Here is a 21,062-nt window from a genome sequence, read left to right as displayed (position 1 = left end):
GAAAAATAAATCCAAACTAAATGGGTGTCTTGTAATTATGATTTATATTTTTGTTGTTGTTGTTGTTGTTGTTCTCGTTGTAAGCTGCAGGTGACATCCGCATACGGCGATTCGAATCACTGAATCATTTTACAAAGCAATTGATTCAACTGACTCGCAGATTCAAAAAGTTTCTCTCCTCACTTCTTTCCAGCATAAACTGATTCATGTCAGACAGCGAAATGAGATGCACATTTTCTGTTACTCATGAATGGATGCGATTTACTCCCAAAAATATCGCATATTAATGTTAAATAAAGTATTACAACGTTTCAAGAATGTTTATTCTACATAGCTTGAGAAAACAATTAAATTGACTCAACAGTTTGCACTGATTTAAACACTTTAATGCGTAAAAACACAAACCTTTCTTCAGCCGAATCACAACAGATGCAGGAGTGCGGCGCAGTCTTATTACATCACACCACCAGACCAAAATAAAAGTCCCATTTACAATCTATCCATTTATCTATCTATCTATTCCAAATAAAATATTAGGAACTACCAATGATACCAGTGGGATATTTTATTTAATAGGCAAAACTGTAATGTTTGGATGTAGAAACCATCTATACCAGATATTACAGTATTATTATGCAAATAGCTACAAATGTAAAAATACACATTAAAGACAGTGTATGATTTAATAAAGTATTATGTGTCATTTAGATATAAGACATTTTAATTCAAGTAACGATAACAGTAACAATGTATCACAATATAGATATTCTGGCTATTTAATTTTGTTATTAAAAATAAGAACAAAGAAGCAAATTACACACAATAGGATATAGCTATGTCATGTGACAAAACAACTTGCATTTTGCTTGTTTCACTAAAACATTTTCAGTAAAAAAAAATAATAATAATAATTATGGATTGGTCAGCATTTATCATTATTATAGTATGTAAGTGTTGGGGTAGGCTAGCAATGCAATTCATTCTGTGGTAATCTTCATTTTTAAGTAGTGATACTTACATTCTTAGATTATTAAATCAACAGTCTTCCCCAAAGGCGAGATCTTCGAGCAGCTGCCCAACACTGAGCAAAACTGTACTAGGTAGGATTGTTGAGTTACTGATGCTATGAGGTGTTAGTGCACCTGTCTCTCTTTTTTTTTCCTTTACTGAAAAACACTGACGTCAAGATGATGCTGTACTAGAAGCTTCTAAGGAACCCCAAACTTGTGCCAGGTTCCTCTGTGTTCGTCTGAATCCAACTGGTTCTCTTTCATCAAGACAATATCAGCAAAGATTCAACGGGAGCCTCCACAAATTGCATCAGGACAGTTTAATTCAAATGGGCGAGACATGCAAGTATCAAACTTAGTCTCATTATGTGATACATTAAGTATCTTTACTCCCCTTTTAAAGAACTAAACTGATGGTTTGCTCAAGGCTGTTGATCTGCTAAATTTCAAACAATGCTGTAACTTCTTGCTTTCCTGTATTCTACTTCAGCTCTCTTTCCCTTGGTAAACTGTATGCATGTATGTGTGTGTTTATTAGTTTAGTTACGTGTTTGTGATTTAGTTAAATAAAACTTGTGTGCACACTCTTGCGAGTTGATTCTGATCTGCTTATAAAACCAATGTCCCTGATAACGATTACAGCTACGTGCTAAGAAAACGATATTTTTCTGCGGCCATGGAAAATATCCTCCTTGAAAAGTTGATAGACGATCAATACTGAGTGTTCGCTGGCCGAACAGATTAATTGATTGTAATATTAATTCAGCTACATTAAGTTACATTGATTAACTGATTCAAATATTTATAATTAAGTATAATGAGTTATGCTTAATTATTCATATTTCTTTTGAGCTAATTTGCCTATATAAGTATCGACTTTGATAGGTAGGTCATGTTTAGGTGTTATAAAGCTACGTGTTACTGTATTGTTCTGAACATAAGTTTATGTTTATGAGATGACCCCTTGGAAAAAGGCCTTTTGAGGACCATATTGTGTCTTTTATGAAGAAAATGCTTTTCATATTTTATTTTTTATATTGAAAGTATGATAAATACTGGAAAAACCAACAATTACATTTAAAAATAAACTCTTTATGCCATACCATAAAAATAAAACCTATAGTTCTCATTTCCAGTAGATTTCCCAATGACTGATTTCTCACCTTTTTTATGTGCAGTGACAGAAAAAAACAACAACAAAAAACATTCACGTCCCCTGGATCAGGTGTTTGATTCACATTACCTATCTGATACAGGGAACATTAATGTTTTTTCCTTAAGCCAATCATATAGTGCTGAAAAGATATAAATTGAAGTCGCTGGGCAATACTTGCTGCTTCAAAGAAAGTAACAGGCAAGTGTGTCAGTACATAGCCGAAAAAAGAAATGAGGAGCATAGCTGGTGGGTATGTCCAGCTCTTTGGCAATATCCAGTGCCACTTTCAATCCAGTTACACCCTGACACACTAAATTTCTTGGCTGCTTAATGAGTTTGATGACTCCACTGCGTTTATCAGTTCTGGGGGGCACACACGTTTTACACATATTTGGCGCTCCCTATTTTTATTGACATGTAAAGTGTGGGCAAAGTGTAGCCTCATTTTTCAGATGTTTTTCAAGATATATATGGTAATATATAGTGTCAGCTTAGTGTACATGCTGACAGTGATCTCAATTTTTTAAACTGTTTTACATGGACAAGAGACAAAGTAACAAGATGCAAAACTTGACCTGTCAAAGTTAAATGCTAGTAAATGTATTAGCTAAAATTGATTATAGTTAAAGGTTTATTAATAATTGGGTTGTCTTTATAAATGCCAACATTGATGAGGCCTTGCTCCACACCCTCAGTCATGATGATTTGAGAGATCTTTTTCCTGGAGCACTCTCTCAGGGGGAAACGAGTGTGGGCTCTTATTATTCCAGAGGTTACCTATTTGTCAAATAACACCTAGCACAAGACGTGTGGTTTCTAATTGGCTCTGTTGTTTAAGTCTTGTAAATATTTATTTATTTTTTCATTTTTTAGAATGAGAATCCCACTTTACCAGACAAAGCTGGCCATAGTGAAACAAGAACTGTGTCTGCATTTTGAGGAATGCCTCCAATCAGGAGTCCACTCCATCGGGAGAGAAAAGCCCAAAGAAGACACTGCAAAGAGCAGGAATGCGTCATGTCCAAAGAGCTGAGACGCTGTTTGGCGAGGAACACATCACCAGCATGGTTTCCATTTTGAGAGCAAGCCAGCAAGGAGAGGAGGTCTGGTACCCTCTCAAGCCTGAAGTCACTGCAACGACTAGAAGAGTAGTGGTGTATTATCCCATGCTAAAAGATAAAGACAGAAACTTTGATGACTGGATCGCTGGAGAAGATGACTAAAGACTGAAAAAAAGGATTGCACGGGTAAGTTTCACAAAGTTAGGTAGTCGGTTTAGTAGTTCTTGGTAGGAATGACTAGACCAGACAAAAGGTGCACTGACTTGTGAGCTTAAATAGAAATGTACTGATGAGGGTAATAACAGACAGATGTGGTGATTGTGGAGTGTGAGCGAGGAGGGATTCTGGGAACCAATAGTTGTGTCCCAATTTAGGGTCTGCATCCTCCGGAGGTCGCATTTGAAGGCTGCATACGTCATTGAGTCAGTCTTATTTGAGAAAAGTAATTGTTAGATTGCAAATGAAATTACAGTATTTTACACCTCACAAGGAATAACAGTCAGTTTCATTACTGTTACTTTTCTTACATGATACCAATACTAAGATGTATGCATGTAAACACAAAGTTATAGTGTGCTGAGGTGACTGGATTGGTGAATGTAGATTGTGACAGTACAGGCATTTTTGAGCTTTGAAGATGAAGCTTCGGTAACACTTTACAATAAGGTTCATTAGTTAACTACATTAGTTAACATGAACTGCACTTATACAGCATTTATTAATCTTTGTTAATTTCAACATTTACTAATACATTATTAAAATCTTGTTAACATTAGTTAATGCACTGTGAACTAACATGAACAAACAATGAACAACTGTATTTTCATTAACTAACGTTAACGAAGATTAGTAAATACAGTAACAAATGTATTGCTCATGGTTAGTGTTACAGTACAGAGGAGGTCGGAGACAACAGGTAAGGTTAATGATGTTTATTTTGAGACAACCAGGTGAGTGAAGCCAGATAGAGCTCGTGATCGTGGATGACAGTGATACTAATCCTTGTTTCTTCTAGGTGACTTGGATGACGGATGGTCCTTTGGGGCAGAAGACACACAGAGACACTCACGGAAGACTGGAGAACACGGAGGATCTAGGAAACACACTGGAGACAGGTAAGTAGTGGTTCGAGGAGTCCGTAAGGTAAGCATTCGGGTAGGTATGCGTTAACGAGACCGGACAATGACTGTGTGGCTGTGAGTGTCTTTTATGGTGCTGCTGATTGGGAAGTGAGGAGCGTCAGGTGTGCATGATCAGTATTCTGGTGAGGGAGTGCGTCGTGATTGGGTGAGTGATGAGCCTGGCGTGTCTGTGACAGTTAGTTCATGTTAGTTAATACATTAACTAATGTTTAACTAATGAACCTTATTGTAAAGTGTTACCGAAGCTTCCTTAGTCGCCATCAGCTTGTCCTTTCCCTGTAATACCACAATGCCCTGGTACCCAACAAAAAATGACTTTAAAATTCTGTGCCTCCAAGGACTGCAAACTATTTAAAATTTCCACAAATGCTAAGTGTTCAGTTTGGCCAAAATGAAACAGGTAATTATCTCCAAGCATAGATTCTGTTGAATGAACATGTTTGTGCCACACAAAATTCATAAATGTTGTTCACTGAAGAAAACATTGTTTTGAGGAAATATGTTTAATGTTATTTTAGATTATAGAAGATTTTATATTTGAATACATCTGATAAGTCATAGAAAGTAAAAAAAAAAAAAAAAATAGGGCCTGAGTGATCAAATGGAATTCAGACTGCTGATCGCTAACAATATCAGCTGATCCCCTTCTCCACCTAGTCTAATCAACTAAAACATTTAAGCCCATTCAAACGCATGATCCTCAGTCTGTCACACAGACATCTGTGCCTTAGAGATCACAGTCCCACAGCATACAAGCAACTAATAAGTCTTATTCCTCACCTTTCTTTGCATGATAATGACCTGCTCTGATACGGAAGAACATGCCATACTCTCTGAGGAGATGTCCAAGGAAACTCAATCCAACCACCTTGAAATCGATGAAATATCCATAGAAGCGCAACCCCCTTCAAGAAGAAGCTCCAGATTAGCTACAAAATCTATTAATGACTGGCCTCTTGAGAAAATCCTGCCCGCACTATATACTGAATTATTTGTGTTCATTACAGCACTGAGAGCAGCAGCGGGACGATCACATGACAGATATAGAAAGAAAACACTGACATTATTCACCACAACACTACATGATGAATTCAGAGCATGGTATTACCACAGTTCATGTCAGGATACTTTCTAGATCAGGACAAGCAGCATGAACCACTGAACAAAGAAACTCCAACAATTCTGACATTTACAGTAATGATGTGATTCATCTGGACTGAGTTCAGAGTTCAGCTTACAGTTTTCCTTCTTTCATACCTAATATATTTCTGAGTTATCTGGATTGAACTCATGATGATTTGACTCAATCCTAGTTTCTATCTTTATCTTTCAGAGTTGTCAGAGCATCAGATCTGTGAATCCTGTTCAGGAGGAGGTTTATTTTTATTTAAAGTCAACTAGATTAGATTATAATAATTGTGCTCATACTTTCACTGATCAAGAGTTTTCAGTATAATTAGATGATCTGGGTTTATATATTTCATATTTTTTAATAAATTGACATTCATCACTTTTACTCATTTTTTATTGAATGAAACATTTTAATTAATCCTGTGTGTGTTCATTTCAACTGAGGGCAATTTTAATAGTAATAATAAAAATTATTTATGTGACACTACAATAAGAACTGACTGACTGATTTCCATCAACACAAATAGAGTTTGAGAAAAGCACAGATACATACCGTCACTCATCATGACTCACACACACACACACACACACACACACGCAAACAAACACACACACAGATCTCATTGTCTATTTGAGGATTCATTACACACATTTATTCAGACATGTTATTTCACTGACAGAAGTTCAGCTGAAGTATTAATGTAATGAAGAGAAAATAAGAGACTCTATAACAGATGCCCAAAGTTGGCCCATGATGTACTTTGATTTGGCCCGCCATGTCATGAAGGGAAGAAAAAACTTCCGTTGAAGTAGATGTGCACCATTTATGAGCGCTCTAATGCAACCCAGGGGCTGTTTAACACACCCATTGTACATGCCTCATCTGACTGAACGAGAAAACAAAAACAAAACCTACAATGAGAAGTAGGCTAAGTCTGAAGGAAGACTGCTTAGGAGTGAAAACAAGAAATGGAAAAAAATATGGAAAACACAGAATTTAATAATCAGCAGTTGTCTGAAACAGCTTCAGAGTCTTTTCCACCAAAAAGTATAGTTATTTCTGTCTTACAAATATTCAAATTATCACAGAAGTACTTTGCAGTTCAAAATCAAAATAGAGCAAATCACCTTTTAAAAGTAACTTCTCTTCAAACAATGTTTGAATCTATGACATTGTTACACCACCAGATGGCGACAAATGAATGTTTAAAAATGTGTTTGTCATTGAATCATTCATTCAAGAGATTTGTTCAAAAACGCTGATTCATCCAGTAATGAAACAAGTGAAGTCTTTATGAGCGAGTCATTGAATCATTCTGTCAAAGTGATTTTTTTAAATAATTCATTCAAATTAATTAAACATTTTAAATACTCTGCAGCAATTAACATTTTGTCAGAACCTCTAGGAAATTACTATAGTTATTTTGTTTAGTTAAGATTCAGGTTTTTTTTAAATGTTCAAGATTCTTTTTTTTTTTCTATGCAAATTGCTTAATGTTTTAAAATTATGAAATCATAAATCAGGAGAACCAAAGTTTACCACTTTAAATTTAATATAAAAGTTTGATATAATGCAACTTTTCCTTTCGGCCCACAGACCTCGATCAAGTTTGATTTTTGGCCCTTTGTTGTAAAAAGTTTGGGCACCTCTGCTCTATAACATCTCACTGTTACTGATTTATCATGAGCTCAAAGCATTATGGGTAGAATCTCTCTACAGTCTATTCTGATTCATCAACACAGTTTCACTGATGATTTAAAATCAACCCAAAACCCAGGATAGAGCGGTTGAGTGAATGTGGTCTGGACTGTGTGGATGAGGCTCATTGTGTCTCCAGAGACGCTGTAGAAGGACAGAGTTCCTGCACTGTGATCCACATACACTCCTATTCTACTGCTGATGGACTTTACTGGGAGTTTAGTCTGTATGTTATTGTGTCTGAATGAGTATCTGGAGGAAGAGCAGTACAAATTCCAGGACTGATTATTATGTCCAAACATACACTCTTTACCCCATCCCTTCCTGCTGATGCTCTTATATGACACTGATATAAACACACCAACACTCCACTCAATCTCCCAGTAACAGCGTCCACACACACTCTCTCTACACAACACCTGCCACACATCAAATCTGTCTGGATGATCAGGATACGGCTGATCTGTGTTAGTGTTAGTAATCACTCTGTTCCTCTCAGACAGACGGAGGTTTTTATTCACTGTGTTCAGATCCAGATTGAGCTGATGGGAATCTGATGAAGATAAAACACATCAGAATCAGGAATTATGAATCTGATCTTTTAATGTTTCTGAACTCTTCATGTTCAATATATCATCGGTGTTTCAGTACAGTTTACCAGATATCCTGTGAAAATCATCATTTACATCAGTGGATCTCAACCTTTTTTGGGCCAGTCTAATCAGTCTTCCCTGAACATTAAAGGTTTAGTTCTCCCAAAATGAAAATTCAGTCATTAATTACTCACCCTCATGTCGTTCCATACCTGTAAGACTTTCGTTCATCTTCAGAACACAAATTAAGATCTTTTTGATGACAGAATGCTGTCAGATTTCCTTCCATTCACTGCCTTTGTTACTGAAACTTTGACACTTCAAAAACTTCATAAAGAGATCGGAAAACTAATCCATATGAATCGAGCGGTTTAGTCCAAATTTTATGAAGAGGATAGATCACTTGTTATGATGAACCAATTTAATTTAGGTTTTTACTTGCATATAAACATTGATCAGTGCACATAAGTGAAGCTCAACCAAACCTGAATGACGCACAAGAATAAAAACACAAACTTGCTGCATAACACGTGAGAATGTACCTCATAGGTTCTGGAAGAGGTTTGTTCTTGTGCATCATTGAGGTTTGATTGAGCTTCTGCTTATGTGCGCTGATCAATGTTTACATGCGAGTAAAAGCCTAAATTAAATCGGTTCATCATAACAAGCGATCGATTCTCTTCAGAAAATTTGGACTAAACCGCTTGTAACAAAGGCAGACTGTCATCAAAATTATCTTAATTTGTGTTCCGAAGATGAATGAAGGTCTTACGGGTGTGGAACGACATGAGGGTGAGTAATTAATGACAGAATTTTCATTTTGGGGTGAACTAACCCTTTAACATTTATTATTATTCTGTATTTATTATAATTTAAAGCTCTGTTATTATATTTAAACCATTCAAATGTTTGGGGTCAGTATGATTCTCTTTTAAAAGAAACTGATACTTTAATTTCAGCAAGGATCCATTAAAATTGAATCAACAATAAGTGTAATAATTTGATTTATAAAGTTTTTAAGCATTGTAGGTCTATTGTTGGTGATTTTCAGTGCTGTAGACTTTGGTTTTGAGCTTTCCCCAAAGGTTAAAGAGACTTGATACAAAATCCAGTTTAGGATAAATCCATAGTGGAATTTTTCCAGAAGTTTTCAGTTTCTTACTTTTCTGAAACTCTTGAAAAGCTTTTTTACTTCTGTGATTTTACCTCTAAATCTTGAATGAATATTTTTAATTGGCTTTCAGTGAAAAATAATCATATTTATTTATTAGTTTCAGAAGATATCCTGTTTTTGAAGAATATATTGAATCCCCAGGTTTTTTTTTTTTTTTGTTAAAGTCTTGTTATTTGGATGTTAGTATGATATAGTTATGCTCTCTGTCCCACTTTGTAAATGTGCAAAATGTGCAATAAAAATTTAAAAAGACAGTGAAGGCATTTAAAATGTTAATAAACATTTCTATTTTAAATAATTTAAAATAACTTACTTTTCTGTTTTAATTTCATATTTCTGTTTCATTCTTTGTGTTCATCAAAAATTCTAGATAGAAAACACCTCCACACACATTTTTATTTTAAAATATTTTCAAATAGAAAGTGTGTCACAGAATGGTGTGTAGTTAATGAGAAACTCAAAAATATCACAGAATAAACTTTACACATTAAACATAGATGAGAACGGACAACAACTGAAAGAAACAAGGAGTATAAATACTAGAACAAATGAGGGAGCTGATGAGATAATTAATAGGACATGAATGTAATGACTAAATAACCAGACTGAGAAAAACTAGGGGCACGTTCAAGCTCAAACCGGTGCACAACGTTTTGCTACGGTTTCCGGGTTGAACGACATGTTTCCTGGAAACGGTGTGCAACGGGGTTTAAGATACGTTTTCTCTTGTTTGGTGAGTGTGTCATAAATGTCAACCCAATCAGCAGCAACATGTAAACCACGCGGTATTAAAGAGACAGCTCGCACAATGCTAAGAAGTGGATTATCCTTCATCTGAAATATTTGTCTTTTCATCCTGAAATGAGAGGATCCAAATGTTGGATCACAATAATTAGGAACCACAGTTTTTCCACAAATCCCTTCACTCGATTGGGATGTTCTTTTATTCTGGACGGCAAGGGCAGTGACTGTAATATTGAGCGTATTTTGCAGTATTAAACACGCATTTATACTGATTTAATCAGGCTCCGAAAATTTTTCAAAAAGAACTCAAAGAATGGCCTTCTCAGCTGCCATAGTTGTAACTCTTGCGTCATCAGAACAGGGTGTTGAACGCACCACCGTTTCCGTTTAAAAAACGTTTTGCAATGTTTTGTCGGGGCTGAACGGAGCCTAGGTTACAGGACAGAACCAAAAACACAATGAAAGAGGGAAGACAGAACATACATGAGACTAAATGGTTCTTTAAAATCATAGTGATATTTCACAATATTACTGGGATCAAATAGCAGAAAAGACTAAAACATTAAAAAACCTTACAGACCCCCAAACTTTTGATCGGTGGTGTACTATATAATATATTTTTATCTATAATATATATTTTGGTGTATGTTATATTATTATTGTTGTTATTATTATTCCCCTTTGTCATTTAAAAAGCTTGTCATTAAATGTCACATAATTTTTTGACTGGATCAGATTTGAATGGATAGTTTAAACATCATTATTATTAGTTTCCCAAGTATAAAAAAGCCATATGCATAGAAATTATATTTATGACTGTTAAATAAACGCTTCAGAAATTTGGCACTGAAACCCTAATTGCGTAGATTATCACAAACTGCATTCAATCAGCAATCAAGAAGCATTGATATTAATTTTTCCAATGGAAAACAAGAAAAAAACATATCACAAGACATATTGTGATATATTGTGTCTGAATGCTAAACGCAGAAGTTTTTCACTGGAAGTTCAGCAGCTGCACTACAGAAAGCTGACAGAAACACTGAAATAAATAGTTGTAAAAATGTTCACATTGTATAGAATGTTGCAGACCATTTTCTTTCGTAAGTAAGTTTCATCTCCTAAATCTTTAGTGTATACGCGCCCACCTGCTTGTTTTCTTAGTGACTTACATTGTAGGAAGTCGTTCCTGGTTCTGGGAACAATGTTGGTGAAAGTGACTGTGGAAATCAACAGACATGAAGAGTGTGATTATCATGACAAGAGAAAATGATCCTGCATCAGTTCCTAAGACATTTCTAATATGATCTTCTACATGATATGAGATGATGGAGGATCATTTCTGAGAGCAGATGAATCTCCAGGACTTTACCTCTGTCAGAGATCTTCTTCAGCTCCTCTTTGCAGAAATCCTCCAGTTTGTCTCTCAGCTGATGGACAGATTCTCTCACAACAGCAAAAGAGGAGAGAGAACTGAAGGGATCGTCATTTACGTCTGTAGATTCAGGAGGAGCTGAGAGAGACTGGAAACTCTACAGAAAACAGAAATCAAAGCTCATCACCTCCACACTTCAGACAATAACCTGCACTACTGTCAGATTTGAGCAGCTCTTGTTGATCTTTAGTAACTCTCCTCAATCCAGCACTTTCACAGCATCAGATTCATTCTTCTCATGTTCATTAAATCATGTTAGAGCTGTAAGTTCTAGTGTTTGACACTTACAATATATGTGAACTTTCCAGGAAAATGCTTGGATGATCAAACTTCTGGCAATAACATGAATGTAACAGATCAAGAGCATCAATGGAGTCAGGAAAAGCAGTTCAAAGTCAATGAGTAGATTGACCATTATTTATAATATTTGAGCAGTTAGTGGCTCTGAAATTCACAAGGACTTTTAGGACACGATCCCAAGGTCAGGTTTTGTGGTTTAAATACTCAGAATTTTTGCTAATATACAGCCTCACTTCCTGTTTGAGGACTTCACTGCCAAATTCATTAATGTGTTAATGAAAATTATTATAAAAGGTTTCAGCAGATTTGAAGATTATCTGATTTTTATTACTCAAAATTTGTAGTACAAGTCAAAGATTGTAAAAAGATAAGTGATGATGGGAAATCTAGCTGGGGGAAACTGAAACTAAAAAAGTTTAAATATTGGTGAAGTTTTGAACTGTTGATGTCTGGAAGCTCAATATATCCTTCAGAAAAATGTTTCCTAAGAGATTTCCAGAGCTGAACTGCATTTGTAAGTGCGTCTCTTTCAAAAGAAGAAGATCAGATGAGAGTCTGACTGATGATTATATAATAACCGAACACACAGATCAACACTTCAGTCAACGGCTCATTCTGCTCTCATGAAATGTTTCTCTGTGAGTCTCTTGCTCAAGTCCACTATGATCCTGTTCTTCTAGATCTCTGTTACCTGTAGGAAATGGATGTGATCCTGTGTGTGTGAAAGCTGCTCCAGCTCAGCGTCTCTCCTCCTCAGATCATTGATCTCCTGCTCCAGTCGCTCCAGTCGTCCTTCAGCTCGACTTACTGCAGTCTTTTCCCGATCTCTGATCCGCTGTGTGGCCTCAGAGCGGCTTCTCTCAATGGACTGGATGAGCTCAGTGAAGATCCTCTCACTGTCCTCCACTGCTGTCTGTGCAGAGCGCTGTTAGGACACACATCACAATCACACAGTGGCTTCAGTGAGTCCTGACTGAGACTTCTCAAACTTCTCTTCTTCTCCAGACTCACCTTATGAGACTCCACAGCCTCTCTCAGCTGCTGAAGATCTTTCTCTCTCTGCTGGATCCTCTGCTGGAACGACCTCTGCGTCTCCTTCAGCTGGTGCTAAAGGACAAACCAATGACAGGAGAAACATCACATAAATCATCAAGTAAACAGATATGAATCCAGTATCAGTGAAGTGCTGAGATTGAGGGGTTAAAGATCTTGCATGATAAGGTTTCTAGGTTCACTTATAAGTGTCAGTATTATTTCATCAATATCTAGTTTTATAGGGATAGTTCACCCAGAAATGTAAATTCATTCATTGTTTACTCATGATTTTCTCTGTCAGAACACAAAAGAAGATTGTGAAGAATGTCTGTTTCTAGAGGCCAGATCAAATATGGTGACACGTCAATAACATCAAACCTCACTGGCTCATGCATGTCACATGACTAAACATGCCACCATATTTGATTTTTCGGTAACACTTTACATTAAGGTTCCCTTTGTAAAGGGTTTATAAAGGTGTTTGTTAATGAGTAATAAGTCATTTACAAATGCATTATAGATCATTAATAATACAGTTATAACTGCATGAATAAAAAGGGCGACTTTAATGCAATATCTGCCAAATAGTGAGCCGTTTTTAACTCACATGTTATAAATGCTTAATAAATGTATTTATTAACACTTAACTCAAAACCAGATTCCTGGTTTATTTCATGATGCAGCAAAAATTGACTATCATAATTAGACTAAAGGGTGTTGTATTTCTGTCTTACCCATGATACTCTCCAAAAAGGTCATGATGCCTATCCACAGCAGTGTATAAAAACTGATTTCTTGTTTTTTAAAGATGAAATTCCAACTTTATTTTGAAAATAAAACAAAAGATAATAACCATAACTTGATTAGATATTAATAATGAAAAATTTAATTCCAGTATTAGTTACCTGTGAACCTTAATGTAGGGTGGTGTAATGATGGGTCGGCAGAGCGGGGATCCATTTGCAAGCTTTATTAAGAACAGTATTTACACAGGTAGACAGGGGCAAAGGCAGGAACATAAACAAGGACAGGCAATGGTCGAGGCAGGCGGCAGACGAACAGTATCGGGTCACAGGCAGAGATCAGGGCAGGCGGCAACAGTGATCGTGACAGGTGGACACTTGTGAACCATTTATTAATGAGTTATAAACATTAATAACCTGTGAAAGTGAACCTTAATGTAAAGTGGAAACCTGTGAACCATTTATTAATGAGTTATAAACATTAATAACCTGTGAAAGTGAACCTTAATGTAAAGTGAACACACGTGAATCATGTATTTATTAAAGCACACACAGAAGATCTTTTTTTTTTTCCTGGTGACATTTTATTGTTGAAATATTAATAAGCAATTCATAATTATTCTTGATATCATGATAAAGGATACTGTAACTTTAGTATTTGGCCATTCATACAGTACCTGCGCGCGACAAAAGCGGGAGTGCCGGAGCATTTATTTGTGTTACACCTATGGACTTTTGGTTATGTTTGCATTTAGTTCTGTCATGTCTTGTTCTGTTCATTTGCCCTCATTGTGTGTATCCTGGTTAGTTAACTATCCTCACCTGTTTCTGTTCTCCCTGATTACGTTCTCCCTCATTAGCTCCCCTATATAATCTCCTTGTTCTGATCTGTGTTTGTCGGATCTCGTTTTGATGTGAGTTGTGAACCTTCCTGTCGGTACTGGATTAAATATAACCTGTGATTCTGATCTGCTTCGTCTTGTTCTCGTATTTACACACAGCCACTGTAACACATAGTCTGTAATGTCACTTCAGTTAGCTTACCCAACAAATCAGTAACGTAAAACACAAAATTTCACTTCAGAGCATGTCAGAACAATACTGGTAACTGCGCCACTCCTTCTCATGAAAGTGGCAAGGCTTTATTGGATGCTCACTAGCGCCAACTCCAGTCACACACCAGAACATGCATAGTGATGTAACCCTGAAAGAGTGATGTGACCTGAAAGACTATATAAAGTATAGCCTAATATATTATTGTCACGTCTAGTTTTCTATTACTATAGCTTACTATAGTTTGTTCTCCTACATTTTTTAGTTCGGTTATCTTCATAATAAAAAAATGCTGCATCTAATTCCTGCTTCCTCACTGCTCTTAGTTGTAGTAGTAGGCTATATACTTTATTATACTCTTTCAGGTTCTCATCACTGTTAATTCTGGCGTGTGACAGGAGTTGGCGCTAGTGAGCATCCAATAAAGCCTTGCCACTTTTCACGAGAAGGAGTCACACAGTACTGTTCCAACATGCTTTGAAGTGAAAATTTGTGTTTACTGATTTGATGGGTAAGCTAACCGAAGTGAAATCGCAGACTATGTGTTATAACCGCTCCCGCGCAGGTACTGCAAGTGCGGATGGCCAAAGCCAAATATCCTCAAGTTATGGTGGCCTTTATCATGATATCAAAAATAATTATTGAATGCATATTAATATGCTAATGTTCTGTAACGGTGCATTCGGTCATTGATTTAATGATTTACACAACTGTTAAATAAAATAATACATATTTAGGTGCCTTTATTCAGCTTGTGTCAGATATGTTTGGCTTATAGGTGTGATGCTTATTATCTTTTTTGGAATACTTGATTGCTTCTCTGAATGTTTTAATTTGAGTTTACTTGCATAAGCCTCTTTTCATGAGAAGTCATGCTCTGTAATTTTATGCTGTAAAAGAAAAGTTTAAACTTTTTTTGTTTCAAGTTTAAAGTTGTGTTTATTAATACATGCATCAAAAATAAAATATTTCATCAGAAAAAAATACTATCTTCTGTGTGTACATTGATAATTAATAAATACATGATTCACATGTGTTCACTTTACATTAAGATTCACTTTCACAAGTTATTAATGTTTATAACTCATCAATAAATGGTTCACATGTGTTCACTTTACATTAAGGTTCACTTTTACAGGTTATTAATGTTTATAACTCATTAATAAATGGTTCACAGGTTTTCACTTTACATTAAGGTTCACTTTCACAGGCTATTAATGTTTATAACTCATGAATAAATGGTTCACAGGTTTTCACTTTACATTAAGGTTCACTTTCACAGGTTATTAATGTTTATAACTCATCAATAAATGGTTCACATGTGTTCACTTTACATTAAGGTTCACTTTCACAGGTTATTAATGTTTATAACTCATTAATAAATGGTTCACAAGTGTCCACCCTACATTAAGGTTCACAGGTAATACTGGAATTACATTTTTCATTATTAATATCTAATCAAGTTATGGTTATTATCTTTTGTTTTATTTTCAAAATAAAGTTGGAATTTCATCTTTAAAAAACATGAAATCTGTTTTTATACACTGCTGTGGATAGGCATCATGACCTTTTTGGAGAGTATCATGGGTAAGACAGAAACTTCTGGTAAGCAACATAGTAAGAAAAGTGGCAGTCATGAGATATTAATAAGAAAAGCACAAATACAACACCCTTCAGTCTAATTATGATAGTCAATTTTTGCTGCATCATGAAATAAACCAGAAATCTTTTTTGGTCTGGAGTTAAATAAGTGTTAATAAATACATTTATTAAGCATTTATAACATGTGAGTTAAAAACGACTCACTATTTGGCAGGTATTGCATTTAAGTTGCCCTTTTTATTCATGCAGTTATAACTGCATTATTAATGATCTATAATGCATTTGTAAATGACTTATTACTCATTAACAAACACCTTTATAAACCCTTTATAAAGGGAACCTTAATGTAAAGTGTTACCGATTTTTCTTATCACTTCAGAAGACTGAGGATGTGTCCAAAATGGCATACTCTCAAGTAGGTACTTATTTTGAATATGTTATTTTTTCACCATGTTGTCATTATCATGTATCAGTTGCATCGTTTCACAGCCATTCACAAATCCTCTCCCGTGGCCTCGTGGGATAGTAAAGTGTCCATTGTATGCACACTTAAAAGTGGAGGTGAGAGCCGGAGGTGAGAGGTCATCTGGGTACTTTTTGCCCACTCTTTTATGAGTACTGTGAATTCGGACTTTTGTCACATACTGTTTAAGTATTCCAAGATCACCTCTCTTAGGGTTGTATGGATTTCTTTTATGCTACCTTATTGTCCTTTTTGAAGACTGAATCTTTTGGGCCCTATTGACTCTCAATATACGGACAGATGAGACATTCCCTAAAATACCTTCTTTTGTGTTCTTCAGAAAAAAAGAAATTCATAACAGTTTGGAATAACATGAGTAAATGAGGACCAGGGCTCCAGACTAAGTTTTTTTTACTAGGAGCACTATAGCCCCTTACTGAAAATTTTAGGAGCAGAAGCAGAAAATTTAGGGGATCACCTCAAAATTTATTGATGATTTGTTTGTGAAAACGTTTGTACGCAGATTTCACGCATAGATTTGTGGATACACATGCTTAGTGAATGAGACCCACTGTTTACACCATCCTGAAACTAAACCCCTTTTTTTTCGGCCTTCCTAATGCAGATTAACTTGAGGAACCTAATCACTGAGTCCTGTCAATCATCATTACAAGCGTATATAAGCAGCAGTCATTGTGCCTTCCCAGCGACAATTCTTCCGGTATCCCTTCACCTCGCCATCACTGTTTATGGTAAGGCACATTACATTTACAACACATGCTGAGCAGTAGACCAATCACAACAGACTGGGACTGGCTGACCAATCAAAGCAGACAGATTTTTAGAAGGTGGGTTTTAAAGAAACTGAAACTAAAACAGTGTTTAGACAGAGAGGGTGAAAACGGACATTAGATGATGTCAATGTAATCTAGTAGACCCCATAAACAAAGTTAAGAGCCTGTAAATGAACATAATGGGATCTCTTTAAGTTCATACCTGTTTCTCTGTCCTCTGTGCTGCAGCTGATACAGTGTCGTGGTTTTTATGTTCATCCATTACACAGCACACATATACACTTCTGATCAGTGCGGCAGAAAACCTCAAGGATCTTGTCGTGTTTCGGGCAGATCATCTCCTGCAGTCGTCCAGTGGCTTCAGTCACTTTATGTGGCTTACGTGAGTGAAACTCCTCATGACGGTCAAAATGAGTTTGACAGTAAGACTCCAGACACACCAGACAGGACTTGACGGCTTTGTGTTTTCTTCCAGTACAGACGTCACACTGCACATCTCCAGCTCCAGCGTAACAGTCAGCAGGAAGTTTAATCTTCTTCAGTTTCTCCACCATTTCAGCCAGAATGGTGTTTTTACCTAAAGCAGGTCTTGGACTGAAGGTCTGTCTGCACTGAGGACAGCTGTAGACTCTCATCTGATCCTCCTGATCCCAGCAGCCTGTAATACAGATCTTACAGTAACTGTGTCCACAGGGAATGGTCACTGGATCCTTCAGGAGATCCAGACACACTGAACACATGAACTCATCCTGAGAAAATCTGGCTTCTGCCATTTTACTGCATGAATACAGAGACACAAACACACAACAGCTCAACTACACTTCAGTTTCAGTTTCTCTGAAGTCATGTGATTCCTGTTTCTGTGTTTGAGTGACGTGTGCAAAACAGGCACGTCTATAAAGCAGTTTCCTCATTCCTGGTCCTGAAGAGCCTCATTCCTGCTAAGTTTTTAGTTTTTCATGGGTGTTCCCAGACACACATTGTGTTTAATCAGTCTCAGACACACACTCAAAGAATATAAGTTAGAGAGAAGCAAGACAACACCCTTAAAAGTTCAGTAAAACTGTGTCCTAAATACTACACTGGTACTGCAGGACTGAAAACTGTGTCCAGAATTACAGTGCAGTGCTGTGGATGCTTTCACTCACTGATCGGTCTTGATCATGCGACCACTAAACAGTGCTGTCAGATCCAGTGAGAAGCTTCAACAAACACAAATGTCTCTGTGTTTTAAACTAGTTTAAAGCCAGATAAAACAACACTGACATTATCAACAGCACTGAAACATTGTGCCATGAACGATACAGTTAAAAAGCTTTTCAATCTACAAAATAAATATACAAATCTGTAGTAACACTAACTGCACGATGGTAATGTGGCAGAAAGTATTTTATTAAGCTATAGCATTTGTGCATTTGTATTTATGCTAAATGTATTTAGGCAGTTATTTTTCTTAAATACCATATAGTTATATTTTACCATGGTAGTGACATGCTATATGCATGGTTTTACTTATAGTTACAGACAGGAGGTTAAAGAGCTGGCTGTCTGGTGCAGCCACAACAACTTAGAGCTTAACACGTTCAAAACAGTGGAGATGATAGTGGACTTTAAGAGAAACCCCCCTGTACTCCCCCCACTCAGCATCACGAACAGTACTGTGGCAACAGTGGAGTCATTCAGGTTCCTGGGCACCACAATCTCTCAGGACCAGAAGTGGGACAATCACATTGACTCCATTGCTAAAAAAAGGCCCAGCAGAGGTTGTACTTCCTTCGCCAGCTGAAAAAGTTCAACCTGCCACAAGCCATGCTGAAACAGTTCTACTCTGCAGTTATTGAGTCTGTCCTCTGCACTTCCATTACTGTCTGGTTTGGATCAGCCACAAAATCAGATCTCAGTAGACTACAGAGGATGGTTCGGTCTTCTGAGAGGATTATTGGTACTCCCCTGCCCACCCTGCAAAAACTGAATTAGGGCTGTAGCTAACGATTATTTTGGTAATTGAGTAATCGCACCAGTTTAATTGAACAAAACTGTCAAAATACATAATGTATTGAATTGTACAACTAATGTTCTTTATGTATTATAACAAATGCCTGCAGTGGGCGCCAGTGGCCTGACGATTGTTTTTACACTCTAAACGCGATCTAATCCTTGTTTAATATTGGCTTACGACATTTATTTAAACTGTCCAATTAATCTTTAATATTTGGCCATTTCTTTACAACAGAAATGTTACAACCACTGTAATTTCTTGAACAAGAACATGTGGACTTAAACGAGGGCTTAAACTTGTATTTTGAAATCGCAACGAGCAGTTAGCACAGCTGAAGGAGGCCGCTGGAGTGATTGCGCAACAAACGCCTCACGAGCAGCGGAACTTTTATTATGTCACAGTCGTAATAAAGTATGAAGCAATTAACAGGCGACTCCTCACACATCCCAGAGCATTGGTTAAAATTGCAATTTTCCTCACAATTTACAAATAGTTGCCAACATTTGGGATATTTTAAGTACTCAAGTGAACAAAATATATAACACTGACCTAGTGGTTTTTGGATATTTTACTGCAAAAATATTACATATTGCACCTTTAAATATGGATATTTGTTTTACACCAACGCTTCGATTCAGAAGGCCTTTATTAACCCTCCGGAGCCGCGCAGAATATGTTTATGATGGATGAATGTGGATGGAGACACTTTCTTCAGCTCCTACTCGTTTGGTAGCGCATTACTGCCATTATAAAACTTGGATGCATCAGGATATTTATTAATATATTAATAATCTATTGTCTTCATCAGAAACAAGAAAGTCGTATACACCTAGGATGGCTTGAGGGTGAGTAAAGCTTGGGCTAATTTTCATTTGAAAGTGAACTAATCCTTTAAATTATCTCCCCAATGTGCAATGACAAATAAGTGCATTTTTTATCACTTATATTTATTTGATAATAATCTGCCTCTTTATTCCAATGCATGTAATTTCAAATTTATTCTCCTGTTTTTAACATCTGTACATACAAATGGTCTACTTGTCTATTTTTATTTATATATATATATACACGTATGTGTCTTTTCACATATCTTTACTATTTATTTCTTATTTTGCTATTTGTGTAGTGTTGTGGTCTCTGTGTACTGGAAGCTTCCTCTGTCATCAAAGCAAATTCCTTGTTGTGTGTGCAAACATAATAGGCAATAAAGCTCTTTCTGATTCTGATCTTGAAGAATAACGAACATCGGAGAAGGAACCCGCTGCACTCATCTGCCTCACCTAAGAATGTCACGGGTCGGGCCATGGGACTGGCAGAGGTAGACAGCGAAGGTGAGGTGGTCTGTCTGAGTGATTATCTGACCGCTTGTACCAGATCAGTGAATGGATCGTGAGTTGGATTCTGGACATCTCTAGCTTCTGTTCCTTGTTGCATTGTGTGGTTTGGTCTTCTGTCGCAATAACAGAAGGAGATGACTCAGATATAAAATAAACAACAGTATCCTTATTAACAGGAAGTTCAATGAAGCAGCATGGTAAACAGCTGAGTATGGAATTTGGAGTAGCAGGTTTGCACTTAGCTTGAGCATTCACAGTTCTTTTTTTGTTGCAGGTTCTGACTGGTGTGCGGTGCAGATGAAGTATGGGCTGGATGTGAAGACGGGTAAGTTTCTAGTCAGGTAAGTCTTTCCACTGGCATAGACGAGACCAGACAAAGGTGCATGTGTGATGTGGCTGTATATATATATATATATATATATATATATATATATATATACATATATATATATACATATACATATATACATATACATATATACATATACATATATATATATATACATATATATATACATATATATATATACATATACATATATACATATACATATACATATATATACACATATATATACATATATACAGTGG

General features: G+C 36.4%; 2 protein-coding genes and 1 pseudogene across 2 annotated transcripts in view; all 3 read right to left on the bottom strand.

Annotated features, from left to right (window-relative positions):
* LOC127511103 (gastrula zinc finger protein XlCGF57.1-like) overlaps window positions 1–438 on the bottom strand; it is a 125,721-nt gene extending 125,283 nt beyond the window's left edge. Inside the window, exon 1 of the mRNA XM_051891624.1 lies at window positions 406–438. The gene's annotated coding sequence lies outside the window, so the exon portion shown is untranslated. The remainder of the gene's footprint in view (window positions 1–405) is intronic.
* LOC127511452 (uncharacterized) overlaps window positions 1–21,062 on the bottom strand; it is a 332,174-nt gene that overhangs the window by 227,387 nt on the left and 83,725 nt on the right. The window lies entirely within an intron of this gene.
* LOC127511145 (tripartite motif-containing protein 16-like) lies at window positions 5,877–20,180 on the bottom strand (annotated as a pseudogene).

This window comes from Ctenopharyngodon idella, chromosome 4 (assembly GCF_019924925.1).
Source record: "Ctenopharyngodon idella isolate HZGC_01 chromosome 4, HZGC01, whole genome shotgun sequence".
Classification (NCBI taxonomy): domain Eukaryota; kingdom Metazoa; phylum Chordata; class Actinopteri; order Cypriniformes; family Xenocyprididae; genus Ctenopharyngodon; species Ctenopharyngodon idella.
The sequence above is the reverse complement of the archived record's forward strand: the minus strand, read 5'-3'. Positions and strand labels throughout refer to the sequence as shown.